This window comes from Gymnogyps californianus, chromosome 2 (assembly GCF_018139145.2).
Source record: "Gymnogyps californianus isolate 813 chromosome 2, ASM1813914v2, whole genome shotgun sequence".
NCBI classification, from domain to species: Eukaryota; Metazoa; Chordata; class Aves; order Accipitriformes; family Cathartidae; genus Gymnogyps; species Gymnogyps californianus.
This window is the reverse complement of record NC_059472.1, coordinates 53,919,105-53,934,901: the sequence shown is the minus strand read 5'-3', so window position 1 is coordinate 53,934,901 and position 15,797 is coordinate 53,919,105. Positions and strand designations below refer to the sequence as shown.

Genomic DNA, 15,797 nt, shown 5'->3' with positions numbered 1-15,797 from the left:
AGTTACAAGTTATTGGATGTGTTGTTTAATGGCTCAGAGAGACTGTTACAGCTCTCTAGGCCATATCTCAGAGGTGGGAATGAAGAAGGGAAGAAGAGGTCTACAGGTCAAAACATGCATGTTCACATCCTGCTGTTATTCTTTCTGCAGTTCAAACTATTCAAGGCTTGCAAGAGAGAGAGGTTTCGGTCTAAATGTGAGACTTAAAAACCTTCCTTTTAATGTTTGAGGTTGCTTTTCTTCTGGAAATAATCATGATGAATTCCAGATTCTGTCACCACAATTAGTGCTTAAGGGGAAGAAAAAGCAAGTCAGAAACCAAAATCCCAATCTGCCTCTCTCATTCAGGAAGGCAGGAGGCAGGAACCATTACATATGTGTGCTCTTCCCTGTGGGAGGATGAGAGAGGGCCTCTGCATCCATTCCACTGCTTTACACAAGCTTCATTTACTATTCATGTACTATTCATATTCATGACTCATATTGACTATTTTAAGTATTCCACTGTACCTACTATCTCTTTTACCAGTTCTTTAATTTCTGTTTTCTGCACTCTAAACTTTTGCCTTTTTGTGTGTTATCTCACAGGTGCAGTTGTTTATACATTGTAAGTTCCTTATCTCTCGCTCCAGTCTTTTTTAAAGCCACTTGTCAATTGGTTTATGTCATCAAAGGACACTTTCAATCCTTTTACCAAAAATGTTCAGCTTAATTCATGATTTTTCTAAAAGTAACAAGTTTAAGTACTGTTAGAAATACATTGGCAGTACATCACAAACATCAAAGCATTTTTAACAAATGCTGCAGAGCGGTTCTCATCTAAATCACTAATCCTTAAGAAATAGTATTCACGTGACAACATTTCTGCTATAAAAGTAGTTCTTGCCTGCATGCAGGGTTTGCACCACAGCACAAAGGCAGGATTTACATAAGGTGTGTGTTACTTCATTGTACGGTATTAGCTTGTGTCAAATGTGTTCTGAGGCAAAAGCTGAAGGATGGGAGTTTTCAGGGATTTTTCAGCGTGCATTCGCCTTTGTTAGATCAACTTGGGTATCCCAGAGTGGTTTTTCAGTTCTTTGAGAATGGATTTGTTAACACTTTTCCTTTATAAAAATAACTGTAATCATTAATACAGAAGAAAAAACTATTTTTTAATTATCTTTATATAAGATGTTGTTTCTGTCACTTAGAAAAATGGTGCCTGTGTTTGGGGATGATGGTATATAAATGGAGAAGGTTGGCTGTATGTATCAGCCAAAACCACTGGAAAACCCGAAAGGGGAAAATTGTTATTGTAAACTGTCTCTTGTTTATGCTCCTTTTTTGTAGTACAACCACAAACAGAGGCCTGGCCTCTTCTCTGAGTAGCTGGCTTTATTAAAAAGTCTTATGAACAAAGCTATGTTACTGAAAAATGTAATCCAGTGGGTCTGTCTTGGGTTACTGCTTCTGTAGTCAGCCCCTTAAAATGCAGAGAGAGGAATGGTTTGCAGCCCTCTCTTTGGACTTCCATAGAAGCATTTAAAGACTGCTGTAGGTATCTGTTTTCTGCTGTGGGAATTTTACTGAGTTATCTTTCTCATTTTTTAATTCTTGGGCTCCCAAGGGCCCATCCCTTGCACTGGTAGCATTTCAGACAACTTGTCTCTTTTACTACCTGACTTACATACCACTATCCATTTAATGGGGATTAGAGCTGAATTAATTCCGTCCAAAAGCATCTATATTGACTACCTTGCTGTTGCCTGTGGCTGGCTCACAGAATAGAAACATGAAAGGTATCGTTGATGGCTTCTATTAATATCTGCTTCAATAAAATGGGAAATGGCACAACAGCTAGGCAGGTGTGAAGAAAGGAGAATGGTATCTCAGACTTATCTCCACTGAGGTGATGTTTCAAATGCTTTTGTGGGAGACATAAGGGCAGTTATGGTCTAAACTACAGATTTAATGTCCCCAAATGAGAGCGCTGTCCTCCTGCCCCAAAAACACCTCTGCCTGTTCAACCAAGCAAGGTTCCTTTCATTAACATTAGCAATTCCCTCAGGGACCTGGCTTTTCATTCACTAATGCACAAAGCTGTGATCATACACTGATATTGGGAATTTCTTTGACTCCTGGAAGCCCAGGAAAATGCCAGCTTGATGATGATGGAAAAGACAAGAGAGCTGCCTGTCCGCTGGATTCAAAATCATTCCTCCAGAGCAATGACCCACAGCTTTCCAGGGCATCTGGATAAAAATATTGAGCAAGCACTATGGACAAAAATCACACTTACCTCTGCCTGTTAGCCTATGCTACAGTGGTTGCAGCCTCAGGTTTTAATTTCCTTTTGCCACACAGTGTTGGAGGTTTAGTGCTGAATTTAGGAATACATCTCTAATGGCGTAGCTGTTCAGTTCCTGAGGATGTGCTCAATCTAACTATAAATCCAGCGCTAACGTGCTAGCTGTGGCACAAAGCTCAGCTACGGGTGACTGCCCACCTGGTGGCCTCTGCAGCCTGCGCTGGTCTCAGTGCTATTGTGGCAACGCTGCGGGGTGACTGCATCTGGCTGAAACCGAGCCCGAGCGTGAAAGTGTGGGTGTAGGCACAAACCTGTTGTCATCAATGGGAGGAAATGTTATACTGTGAGCGGGGAAAAAAATCCTAACCTCACCAAAGTGAAGTTTCTGCTTGTGTCTGGGAGGGGAGTACTTCGTCCATAAGGCAATCTTGTATGGGAAATGATGTTTTATCCTTGTTTTTAAATGACGGATTTTGACATGAAGAAGAGAAAATACGATCTTACCACTTTATATGGAAATAGAAATAAGTGCCATGTCACAACTTCATCGTGCCTTGAAAGCTAAGCAGTTGAAAAGGTCCATTCACCCTCGTATTTGCTCGCTCAGCATCAGTCGTACCCATGGAGGCAACTGCACCCTGCACCAGCCAGGGCCCATCCCTGGGAGCGGGGCTGTGCAGGCTGGGAGCTACAGCAGCTCTGAAGTGCTGGCATATGTTATACACCGTAGCCTGCACTAAAAATTACCACCCATGTCATTAGGTCTCTTCAGAGGAATTTAATGAGCTGTGAGTTATTACATAATTTGATCCCAGGTTATTTGCAGATGCAACAACCATTGTAGCTGAAACTCTTCAGCCAGCAGATTCGGTCACTAAATAGGTAGCCTTTTAACAGTTTTAAAAGTCTGTAAATCATTTCAATGAGCTTAAAGAATACAGTAATTAAGAAGCAATGAAATTTTAAAAAGTAGTCTAAAAAACGTCTTTCTCCCACATTTCTTGTGTCTGTGTTTCTAAACCGTGCCTGTGCAGCCATGCACATTTCTTTGCTGCAAACAAACCTTATGACATTGTGAGGGCTCAGGCATTAGCACATGCGGATACAAGTATATAACTGAGATTGGATATGTTTAATTTGAAAATGACATCTCTGTAACAGAACTCAAGTAGTAATATCAGGAAAAACTCTGCACTAGATTGCAGTAAGTATTTTCTCAATATCTATCCTCTGTACAGTCAGGTAAAGAGAAATATCAAAGTTATCTGCAGCAATGCCATCTGGTGATTCTCAGTAATATTACACTTCTGCTTAAAAGCAAAATAAACAAAAATTCAAGGAAATCATGCTGTGTAGCCAGCAGGTTAGAGGAGGACTGAGAGTTATCACAGTATATGCTAATTACAGTGCTTCGGCTGAGCAAGCTGTTTTCCTTCCGTTCATTGGAACATCTGACCAAGAGGGGTCAGGTATTTTGTGGAAAATCTCTAAGGGGCTGCCTAGCCAATAAAAAAAAAAAGAAAAATGCAAACAACTTTAAAAATAGACTTGTGCCAGGCAGAATTCAAAAATAAAATCAAATCCTGTGGAGAAGGAAGCTGTAGCTGTATGCCAGCTGTGTCCAAGCTCTTTTGGACTCCTCAGAGCTGTCCTTTCAGAGACTGTTCTATCCAAAAAGAAAAAAGGAATTAGGATTTCAAATTTTATTTCCAGCTGAAACTAGGATTGGTTTCTGGATCTGTACCAAATTTAAGATATTTCCGCAGAAGGTCTGAAGAAATATAACTAAGTTAAGACCTTCATGCAGATGTTGAACCTTAAAATAGAATTGAAGAGTGTAGAAAACTGTTTGACAAAGAATTTACATGGTTCATTTCCTCTTTTTCCTTGAGTAATCCTGAAATGCAGTCTGCCTTTTGATCCGCTATCAAATTGCTTAAACCAGCACTTAAAAATGTTTTCCTTTACTAATGAGGAGCTGACCTTGGAGGAGAACACTGTTTCCAATTTCAGAGGCATCTAACTGTAGCTAAAGCAAGTTTCGTCTTTTCTATTCCAGAAGTCAGCTTTATGAATGTTAAGCTCCACATCACACCAAAAAAACCCCATGTTTATGAAGCCAGTGGAAGTTTTTAATGACAGAAACTCAGAACAGAGCTCTCACTGGAACATTTCTAACTGACTTAAAGCATGATGCAAGGCACTCATGGAAATTGCTCTGATAATAAGTGCCTGAGAAAGAGTAGGACTGAGCCGTGAGAAAGAGTCAGCCATGGAAAGGCTACCCAAATATTTGGCAGGTTGCACCAGGTCAGTTTACATGTGGTGTAGTTTTATGCCAATTGAGAACAGGAATTTAAATAAGTTTGATAAATTCCATTTTACCTTTTGCATATAAAGTCTGTGTGTCCTGAAGACACATGGAACTTTGTGGCCTGAAGGACAGGAATTACTGGAATAAATATTACACAGGCCCCCACTTTAAGAATACTTGGTAGTTACAGCTGGTTTGCAATTTAAGTGATGTCAGGTAGTGGAATGTATTACATCAATTTTTTTGTCATCCTCCCTGGTTCTGCCTCTTTTCTCTGTGTGATTACGAATATTGAATTTAAACTGTTTGGTCCTACCTGAGACACTGCCCAGACCGAGAGAGAGACAACCTGTGTCATTCACCCTGGAGCTTGGTGATTTTGGTGTCTTTATGACAAGTCCACTTTCCCTCACAGCACTTCAGGAAAGTGCTCGGTCCTTGCAATTTCAGATAAGGCTCGAGGCAACTTGCTGAGCGTAAAGGCACAGCAAAAGCTCAGAACTTCCTAAAGAGAAAGGTGAGAGAAGGACTTTGTTGTGTATGGCCTATTTATTTTTTCCACCTCTGAAAACGTAAAGCTTAGAGCAGTTAAAAGCGGTCTCCAAAGTTATAAATGTGTTTCAAATGCAGGAAATGAAAGACTTGTAATACCCTTTGGTATTCAATCTTTGCTTACTATCCTTACTCTTCACTTGCTTGATATGCTTCTATACTTTTGGGCTAAGACTCTTAGTGAGGTAAGAATATGAGAAGGATCTTAATCATTCAAAACTGTGATCTTAAAATATCTTGAAGGAATGTGTTGTCTCACGTTGTGAACATTTCCCGAAGCACAGAACAACTTTGCTATTTTGTTCAGATAGCGAGCGCTTGTGTGGTTGACTTCTCCAGTTGTCCAAACGACTTGGACATCTCCAAGGCTGAAAATGGCTATATCACACTCCAGCCCCACTAACTCTGTCAATGTCCATGTGTCTCTCATGCTGGGGAGTGCCACACTGGGCACAGACTCGAGATGTGGTCTCACCAGCACTACACCTCCCTCAAACTGCCAGCTGTGCTTTGGCAAAGACTGCCTGGCATGCAGTCAGCAGTCCTCAGTGCAAGGGTACGCTGCTGACTGCTGCTCAGCTTGCTGCTCTGCAGGACCCCACGGGCCTTTTCTGATGCTGGGAATAGGATGGCCATCAGACCTGTAGATTTGACAGTCTCAAATGAAACAGGAAAAAACATGATTTTTCAGGAGAAGGAGATCTTTAACGGAAATCTGTATCATTCTGTGAAAAGAACTTTTAAGGAGATTGTTCATCTAGTGGCAGCACAAATAAAGAGAATGCAGTAATTAGTTACAGAAAATGTAATGTTTCATTATTTGTTAGTCTCTTCTTAATTTCTTTACAGAGGTGAAAAATTGTTTGGAAGCCCTTTGCATATGTCTATATGGAATGTGCTTAAATGTATTCTGCCATTAATTCATTTCCTTTGATTATACTGCACACACTAAAGTGATAATCATTTCAGGTGATCAGATTTATATAGTTCTCCCTAAAGGAGTACAGATCGTGTTTGGATTTGAGCTATGCTTTTGCTTCAGACTAGGTATGTGTGTTATCAAATGCACCACTATCTGGAGATTGTTGTAGGAGTGTCCAGAGCCCCAGTTAGATGGAGACCCCCTGGTCTACTAATGCAGTGAGACAACCCTGGTCCCATGGTTGTGCACCCCACTCCTGCTGGTGTGCATGTACTTTGTGTAAGTACCCCTGATGGAGCACGCAGCCATGCTTGTCTGAGAATATTAAAGCACCTGAATGTCCAATGCCTAGCTGAGACAAAATACCCCTTGATTTACTGTGATAAATGTACAGGAGGCTATTACAAGCAAAACAGTAATTTGAAGGTCGTTGTGTTGACTGAGCATTGCATGCCTCAAGTCTCCTTAGCTGAGAATTAACTGTTTTCTAAGCCTATAAACAAATATGAAACCTCAGTGATTTTGCCACAGTCCAAAAAGTGGTGGCTAAATCAACCGTCTCATGTGCTCATTGCTGCAAGGCAAGTCTACCCTGTGCTGTCAAGCTTGGGCTGGCTGACAGGTCTGCCTCAGGTAGAGGCAGCAGTTTAACTCAGGTCTGGTGTCCTAACAGTGAGCTCAGGTACAGGGCCAGGCTGATGTGACTTCGACAGCTCTGACTCGGTAGCCTTGTGTATCTGCATTTTTGGGGACAATGTTTTCTGACTTGCAAGCAGGAGTGGGAACCAACCCCTCTTGAAATATGCCTGGAATTACATTGCAAGGAAGCAGGTTTCCCGTAGCAGTGCCGGCTTATAATGGCAAACTAATGGGTAGAATGTGCAGCAGAATATAAAATAAACCCACAGTCTGTCTCCACTTACATATTGTGGGAGGACAGTATAACCTTTTCCAAAATGTTGTCCTCAGGGACTGGTCATTGCTCTAAAACAACAGAACTCTGTTAGAATTAAGGCTACATTGTCCCTTAGCTGAGATGCAGATAGCAAATGAAGGGCAAAGAATTCAATTTTCACTTTATGGAGAAGTACAACAAAGACTTGAATCTTTTCTTTGTTCTGGATTATTTGCGATGCAATGTTTTTGTGATGGCGATGACAGAAATGAGCTGAATCGGTAAGCTGAAGACATGCCCCGATTTATATAATGCGATCACATTTTCAGTAATAATTCCTGCCATTTTCCTAAAATAGACTAATGTGGTTGCTTTTAACTACAGTTGTCTTTTGGGAAGCAAGACTTAGGCCTCTTTCCTGAAGGGGCTATGCTTAATTAAGACACCCAGTGTGTAAAAATAACTCAGGTTGTTCTTTTTAGTGTGCGCTGCTGTCCAGTCTTCAGCAATGTGTTGCCATTCACCTGCAGTAAGTTCCACGTCATTCCTTTCAGACAAACCTGAATATTTTGGTTGTCCTCAGATATAATAATTACAACGCTCTCTTGAGCCATAGCGTACTCCAAGAAGTTACAGATGAGATATTTGGTGATGATGGGCTTTTTAAAGTAACTGAGTGATTTTGGATTTTCAAAAAACTAAGTAAGAATTTTTAATAAGTGGGTTTAATGAGTACAGCTCTGCAGGGCCCCTCTTGTACTACAGCAATTCGTTTGGAGCCATTATATTTCATCATGTCAGTAATTCCCATTTCAGAGCTCAGATATGATACATTAGGTACTGGATCCAGTAAATAATTACACATTTTCATGCTTCCTAAATATGTGTTATGCAACAGTCTAACAGTAATTGGCTCTTTGAAGCTATGGTGGACTATGGGGTGCGTATATTATTAACCACTTTTTGAAACACAGACTGCCTTTTTTCTTTAGTAATGCCACAGATAGATAAACCCAAAGGAAATGTGGCAGCAAAGAAATCTGTACGTTAAAAAAAAATTACAGAAGCTCTGAAGTATACAGAGAGATGTGATTTACTCTTTTTATTTCTTGCCATTACACCGATCTTACTGCACTGCTTCTTACAATGCTCAATAACAAAGCACAATGCAGCTGGAATACTGGGATCTGGAAAGTGCTTAATGTTATTTTGCAAAGAGGGACAGTCTAGCTGCCATCACAGTCTAATAGTCCCTTTTATCAAAGGCACACTGTAGGCAGATGCTGGTAATCTGTTCTAATGCCGCAACCTTTGTCTGGCCTCTCGAGGGGGAAATGGATGTGTTGGTCTTTGGAAATTGTTTTCCCTTACTGAATTTGGCTTTGGTCAGATGGGAGAGCGCTAAATTGCATTCCACTTAAAATGCAGTAAGCCATCAGAACAGAACAATCCCTAGTTGCTTTGATCAAGGATTTGAGCTAAGCTATCAGAGGAGAAAAAAAAAACCAATAAATAATATCACAGAACCCTCTACTGTGACAGCTCTCTTGCTTGTTCTGTTGAGAAAGACGCCTACTTTTTGTCTCTGCACAGTCAAGATGATGGTGGCTTGATAACCGTTCTCTTTGCTGTAATGATTTTTCAAATTAATTCTGTCTTTAGCTAAAGTAAAATGTAGATCTGTATTCCTCTGGGAAAGTTTAGATGGAAGTCAGAACATTATAATAGTGTAACAAAATAAATGCTGGTAGACTCTCTGTTTAAACAAAGCAGGCTATTTCTGTTTTTAAATTACTTGCTCTCAATTTCTTTTAACTCTCTTCTCCTGAACTTTGTTAAGAGTCAAATAAAATGACATACATCTGTGGCAGAAAAAAGCCAGGGTCTTAGTAGACCAAAAATAAACAAGCTATGAATAAAACCCAACCCATCCATGAACTACTAGCCCCAATCTAACTGCCTCAGGAAGTCCTGAGAAAATCTGCTGCTTTCCATTTGCATGAAGGGTAATTTACACCCAAGTGACAGAACTAGCTGTCGCCTGGTGCCGTGGCCTTACACTGTCTTATCTCACACAGTTCCCTGAACTCTCATGTGACATTTTACCATTTGCCCTTTTTTTTTAAAAAAAAGGGGAAGCAAGGGAAGAAGGTATTCAGAGAGATGGAGGTGGGGCGAGGGGAAGTATTGCATCTGTGTTGGAAGCTCTGATAGTGTGGTTTGCAAGGCTGCATGCTCTGATATAGGTGAAGTCAGTTATTGTCTTGTTACGTACTTCCAAGGGAGCTAGTTCTGTCCTTATACATATTGCTTCATGCCATCTCTTTCCCTCTGGAATGTTGCTATGACGAAGTTAGGTCATGTTAAAAGGGATATTAATGCACAGCTAAGACTGAAATGCTTATTCTCTTTTAAAAAAACAGAAGACATAGAGGCAAGAAGTCATTAGTTAAGATTTCCAGTACCAACGTTCACCCTTCCCAAATATTCCTCTAGGACTTTATCCACATCCAAAAAGCTGCATCACATTCACCCAAAAGTGTACAGTGTCATTTTGTGTAAGTGGGAGGTTGTGTTTAACCTCACATCAGCTACCTGCGGGGCTAATGCTTGAACAGGCGCTCCTTGTCTACACGGACTCTGCAGCCTGCAGCACATCAACATCTGTTCTGGTGTCGTGTACTTCCACAGATTACACATGGCATTATGAATGAGAACATCCTCCCATAATCTGATTTACCTTCCCAGTCATCCCCCTTTCTGGACTTCAAATATATGCTGCAGTCCTGAGAGCCTTTTCCTGTTTCTGTCAATGCTTACTGAGAATGTAAGTATATATCTGCCTTACGGAGTGTATGTATGACTAAGTTAGTTGAGAAGACTCGCGCTAAGTACAAAGATTGGTCTTATGACCTGTGAGCTTGGGTGGGATGGCTGAGTAATAGCTGTAGGGTGAAGGGGTACTGAGCCTGAGGGTGGGAGTTTTTTTATTTAATAAAATATAATAGCTCACCCTACGGGTCACATGCACCAATGGAGAAAACATGTATCTGTAAATAAGTAGGAGTTAAAGCAGTTTTTACTCTTAATATCATACTTTTTTTCCTAGTTCAACGTACCTCCTTTCATTGAAGGGCAAAGAGTTTGACGGCTAAGAAAAAAACGTGAGAAGAAGTGACAAAAGGGGAGGGAGAAGGGCAAGGAAGAAACTGATTTTGAGTAGCAAAGTGGGTCCAGAATAGTTTCATAAAACAGAAGTGTGTCCTGCACTTCAAATATCATTCTTTTCAACAAAATGTAGAATCAGTAACACCTTTCCCTGTGTGAATAGTCGATGGTGAGAAATAGATGCATAGAGCTTTTAACCTGAGTTTTTCCAAAATGCTTTGTCTTCTCTTTATTCCTTCATCACATATGACTTGGTGTGTAGACTAGATGGAGAAGGTGTGCTATCTATCTAGCACGTTTTATTGATGCTGTTTGATCCCCCAGTGTAGCCAGTTTTCGATACTTATTTTAGAACATGTTTTCTGGTTGTGATGAGTCTCCAGTTTCCCTGCAGGCAGGAGATATAGAGGATATGAGATGGTCATCAAATTAATGGCGTCCAGAATCCCTTTATTGCATTCAAAAGGCTGGCAAAACTTGTGAATGGAAAATAATGAACGTGACAGATAAGAGTAGGCACTGGATAGAAAGCTTAAATAGCTGTGGGAATTTGTGGGACCGCAGCAGCAGTGTTGGAATTTCATCAAGTGAAGAGTAACACTTTCCCCCATCTGTTTTGCAGATGCTTTTTAAAATATTTTAAGTACAATACTGCAGATCAGAGCATTCTGTTAAGCTACAAAAGTGAGACAGATCTTTCTTTTCCTGCAAACTTTGCTCATTGAGGGTCTAATTGTAAAAGGTGCTGAGTGTCCTCAGCTGCCAGCACCATAGAATCAGCTCATAATTTCCATATGCCTGGTGTCACAGAAACATCTGGCTCCTCTATTTCACTGCAGGTGCCTTTACAACCAGAAGAGTCTGGGTCAGGAGCACGAATCTGTTGGAATCCAGTTTATGATATTTTTTAGAAGATACAAATGTAAGCATTTCTAGTCCTTTTTCTGTCGAAAGCTTAAATTGTGCAACCAGATCCCAGGGAATAATATAGAAATGGTTTGCAAAACATAATTTCTGGGGAATCTTTTCAAATGCTGAGTTTTTTTTCTATTATGCTGCTAGAAAAGATGAGATCCTGGGAAATGTCAATGAGGTAAATATTTACACTTTCCCTATGCTGTAGTAGCAGACAAATTTGCAGCACAAGAAAAACTGATTTTTACCCAATGTCAAGATTGTTTCTGTCACATTCATAAATGGAAGAGACAGAAGGAGCGGCTGTATCTTTCTTTCCACCCCCACAATTAGCAAGGAGATCATGCTCAGCAGAATGAGATGGAGCAATACCAAGTGCCTTGCATCTGTTGTCCATAACATCATATTGTGAACTGACCACCGCCACCATATTTCATACACATGTGCTAAATGATCATAAAAAAAGACCACCCATTGCAAAACTAGCATGACTCCATTAAAGAGATTATTTCTATTTGCACTGCAGTCATGTGCACTTCCTGCAAACCATCTGTGCTTTCTCCTCCTCAACACATTAAGTTTGGTATATGCGTGTCCTTTGCATCACCTTTGAAGAACTGGCAAAAAAATAACTTTGCCAGCTACTGCTGATGAGGAGAGGAAGCCTTACTCCATCTTCAGACGGCTGCCTCTCCAGCATGCGTGGAGAGGAGTCGGGGACTCTTTTAGGGTGGCATTCTGGCCAATGCCTGTGCAGAAGCACAAGGAAGAAAGTCTTTTTATCCCAAGCCAGAACCTGTGTAATTGCAAAATGTTGCCAATTACTATCACTAATCTCCAAAACTGAACAGTGTGGTTATCGAACAACATCAGTGTAGTAATTCAGAACATGTGACATTAATCATGGGTGCAGAATTAGTCATACCCACCTGGTCTAGGCTTCCTGTTTCAAAAACCACTTTTCTTTTTCTCACTTTCAACGTGGTATTAACTTCTTTGGGGCTTGAGGCATTGTCAGCTTCTGATACTGAAGTGCGCTGGCTGCATTGGTATCATCTGGCATCATCTTTTACAGCTAATTTTTCTCTCCTGAAAAGTCTATTATTGTTATTGGAGCATGACATTATGCTTCTTAGGAGAGAGAAAGAAGCCCGGGGAAATTACTAAATCAAGCTGTCAGCAATATCTAGCTCATTCATATTGTTATGAAAAACATTTCACTTGTAAAATAAAACTGGTGCATGTTTGCTTTCTGATAACGTAGCAGGAAGAAGTGGGTATCTTTCTACTGGGGCAGTTTGTAGAGATTTTGCAAAATCCAAATTAGCATACATCGTCCTTAAAGTGCAGTAAGTTAAGAAATCATGGTTTTTCATCAAATAGGGGAAAGTGTTGCATTTCTCAAATTAGCTTAAGTGAAAAGAAGTTCACATCACAAAAGTGGTAATGTAATTAAATAATTTTGTAGAATGAGGCCTGCAAATGCTTCATGTGCTGCCGATGCACAAGTCATCTGCCAGTCAGCTTTCCACTATTCACTTTAGCTGCTTTGCTGATTCTTATCAGTTTGTCTGCTTACAATGTGTTTTTGTAAAGAACTTTTAATTTCATGCACTTTGATTCATCTTTACTCTCACTGCAGATTTCCGATTCTATCTCCATTGAATCCATATTTTAATACTTGCTGAGGCTGAAGGCAACTGGCATGTCTTCTCCTAGACTTGTATTTACACTGTGATTTCTCTGGCTCGGTCCCTGATGACTCCCTACAATATTCAAGCCTGAGCTGTTTGCCATGCTTGGCAGAAGTGGTTAGTTAATGAAGATTTGTTTGGGGACAAGCTGAAGCTAATGGGATTGCTCATTTACTCAATAAAAACTGCTGTTTAGTAAACTATATCTGATGACCTCATGACACTCATGTCAGTCACCATTTTTCCTAGGCCATTTATTCTGATTTTTACAGATAATAGCTCTCCAACCATTCTATAATATTGCTTTGGAGAAAATCAATGATGTATCCATACTTGTATTTATCCCATAGATTTTTATCTTTCACCTTTTCCTGCCTATGAAAAATGTATATATCTTTTAGTTCGTCAGCCAGCAACACCTCCAGCAGTCAGACAACAGACTTTTCAATTGACATTTTCACAAAAATTGAGGAACTACCATCCAGTAGTGCATAACTATATATTCTGAGACAAACTCTAAGGATGTGCTGCTATCTGCCTCCAGCTTAAAGATGTAAATTAGAATACCTAAAAATTATATGGCATAAAAGTATTTGCTGCGTCTGGGCCAGTGGTATGTACAGAATAAATAAAGGCATTTCTAGGGAAGAACTCCCAGTGTCTCAGATGCCCTTTGCCCATCAGTTATGGCATACATACAGCTAGAGCTGTTGTTGTCTCAAGGCCTTTAATTGAATTTCCACCTCTACAGCCACCTCTGGAATACAGCTGCTTTCTCTGGAATAGCATCTGTTAAAGTCATATTTTATATCTGCTGAAAGCATTATTGCATAATGTTACGGGTCTGCAACTCTCTCCACTGTGCACCTACATATTAATCACTCATGGCTGTGGCAGTCATTTCCTCTGAATTTTGCCTAGATGTTAATTTTCTGGTTTCTCCCAGTTGCACCCTTCTGGTTAGCATAAAGGGGAACTCTGTGCATTCACAGGCAAATGTGCTGTTGGACAAACTGGGCGGCTCCAGCAGGCAAGTGTCATTCCTGGCTGAAGAAAGGGAATGGGTTACATGGGAGGCTGCAGGAAGCAAAGAGGAGATGACAGTGTTACAGCTCTGACAACTTGAGAGATTTTTCTGGGCCCCTACTAGTGAATCAGATTTTCTTTTTCCTTCTTTTCCTTCTTATGTTTTAATTAGTGATTATTTTAGCAGTTAGAATTACAGTGAGGCCATCTCAGCAGACTGGATATGGGTGGCTTGTAGTAGTATTGCAGCTAAGATCACCCACCCAGTCATGAACTATAAAGCCATCATGTTTGCAACATCTATAATAAAAGAAATGGGGAGAATTAGCAGAGCAGATTGCATTTAAGGAAAGATCATTGCTAATCTAGAGGCATACTAAACACAGTGCTTTTTTTCTTACTCTTTTTAACCGTATATAATTATCTTTCAGACAAGCTGTCCCTTTTCATAGCTTCTTGCTTTTGTTTCCTTTTCCTTTGATTCCATTTCATGTTGCTAATTTGAATAATTATGTAACAGTTTCTGATTTTTGGAAAGGAAAAGCACTGAGAAGTTTTCCACTTGTACAGCTGTGCTCACGGTTCCTCTGTTACCTAACTCAGCTGTTAGCCCATGGGCCAGCCGTGCCAACCTATCACAATTTCATTGTTGTTATTTCACTGCACTCAGTAACATGAAGGGCGATCCCCCCTTCTCGTGAGGCTACATTGCCTATTCCCTGTTTGTGTTAACGAGTCATTTTTATCTGCTCCTAATTATTCTTTCATCTTATTAGTACCGTCTCCACGTGAATTAGGTAGCGATGAGAAAGCTGTGCTCCAAGCCATGAGTTCCTTGCATAAACAGAAGCTTGCAATCAGAAAAGTCTGGTTGTGTTAGTAAAAACACAAGAATTTGATTCACAACAATGTGATTGCTCTTGCGACGGGGCAGAGTTCAGGTCATGCTAGCAATGAACCATTGCAAAGAAGTTGCCTTACAAGAATAGGATTTGAGATTTAGAGGCTTTTTGCATTGCAACTTGCCAGGGATGAATGCATGTGTGAAATTCAATGATTTTACTTCTTCAAATTAAACCTTCTGTTAAACAGAAGCTAGTCTTGGAGAAGTGCTGGTAAGGCAATCCCAATACATCCTTCCACTTTCTAACCTTTAGGGAGAAAAATTACCAGGTTTATAGAACTTGATCAGCCACATCTCCATTTTTCTTAACAGGATCTTCATTTCGCATGGACTAGATCAAAAAAGCAGATTATGCAAGAGTGTTCCTTCTGGCCACTTGAGGAATTTAACAGTAGAATAATAACTAATTCCTCATCCTGCATGTAATTATGGCAAATTCTGCTGAGAGGATCAATTTTCTCCAGTCTCCGTTTTCCCTTTATCTAATCATATTCAGCAGGAAGCTTTGCCAGTAATCTGACTGGCTCAATTCCACTTCATGATTGTTCTTTTACAAAAATCTCTTTTTGAACAAGTTGTTACAAATACAGTACAATTACAGTATATTGTGTTCTTTCAACTTACAGATTAAAAAATGTAAAACTTGTGGGCAAAAGTAACGCCTGTATTTCATTCAGATGCATGGACTGTGTGGCACCGGGTCAAGTTTTTTCATAACTGCATATGCATATGCTGATTTATCTCATTTGATGCCTTCAGGGAGCCCTCATCTCATTAATGGGTCAGAATTGGCCATAAGGATCTACTCCAGCACAAGATACAAAACCGTTAGGTAGGTTTAAACTAAATACAATTCCCTTTACAAAAATTAGGTTGATAATAACAGCAGTAGTATGAATTAAGCGTAGTTCTGATATCTGAAAAGTTATGAGCTAATCCCTTTTTTCTTTTTATGTACCCTAACTGAAATGTTAAAAATTCTTATTGAACACTAAAGGCAACACTGTTTCTGTAGCCAGAGTGAATTTTGCCCTGAAATAAATACATCCTAGATTATCCTCTTTGGATGTCAGAAGTAAATCCATTATTTCATGTCTTTTGAAGTTGAGCAGCTGAG

At 40.0% G+C, this 15,797-nt stretch overlaps 1 protein-coding gene across 3 annotated transcripts in view; it reads left to right on the top strand.

The window, feature by feature from the left end:
• The window catches only part of DLGAP1 (DLG associated protein 1), a 340,676-nt gene that overhangs the window by 246,337 nt on the left and 78,542 nt on the right, over positions 1-15,797 (top strand). The gene's annotated exons all lie outside the window — the stretch shown is intronic.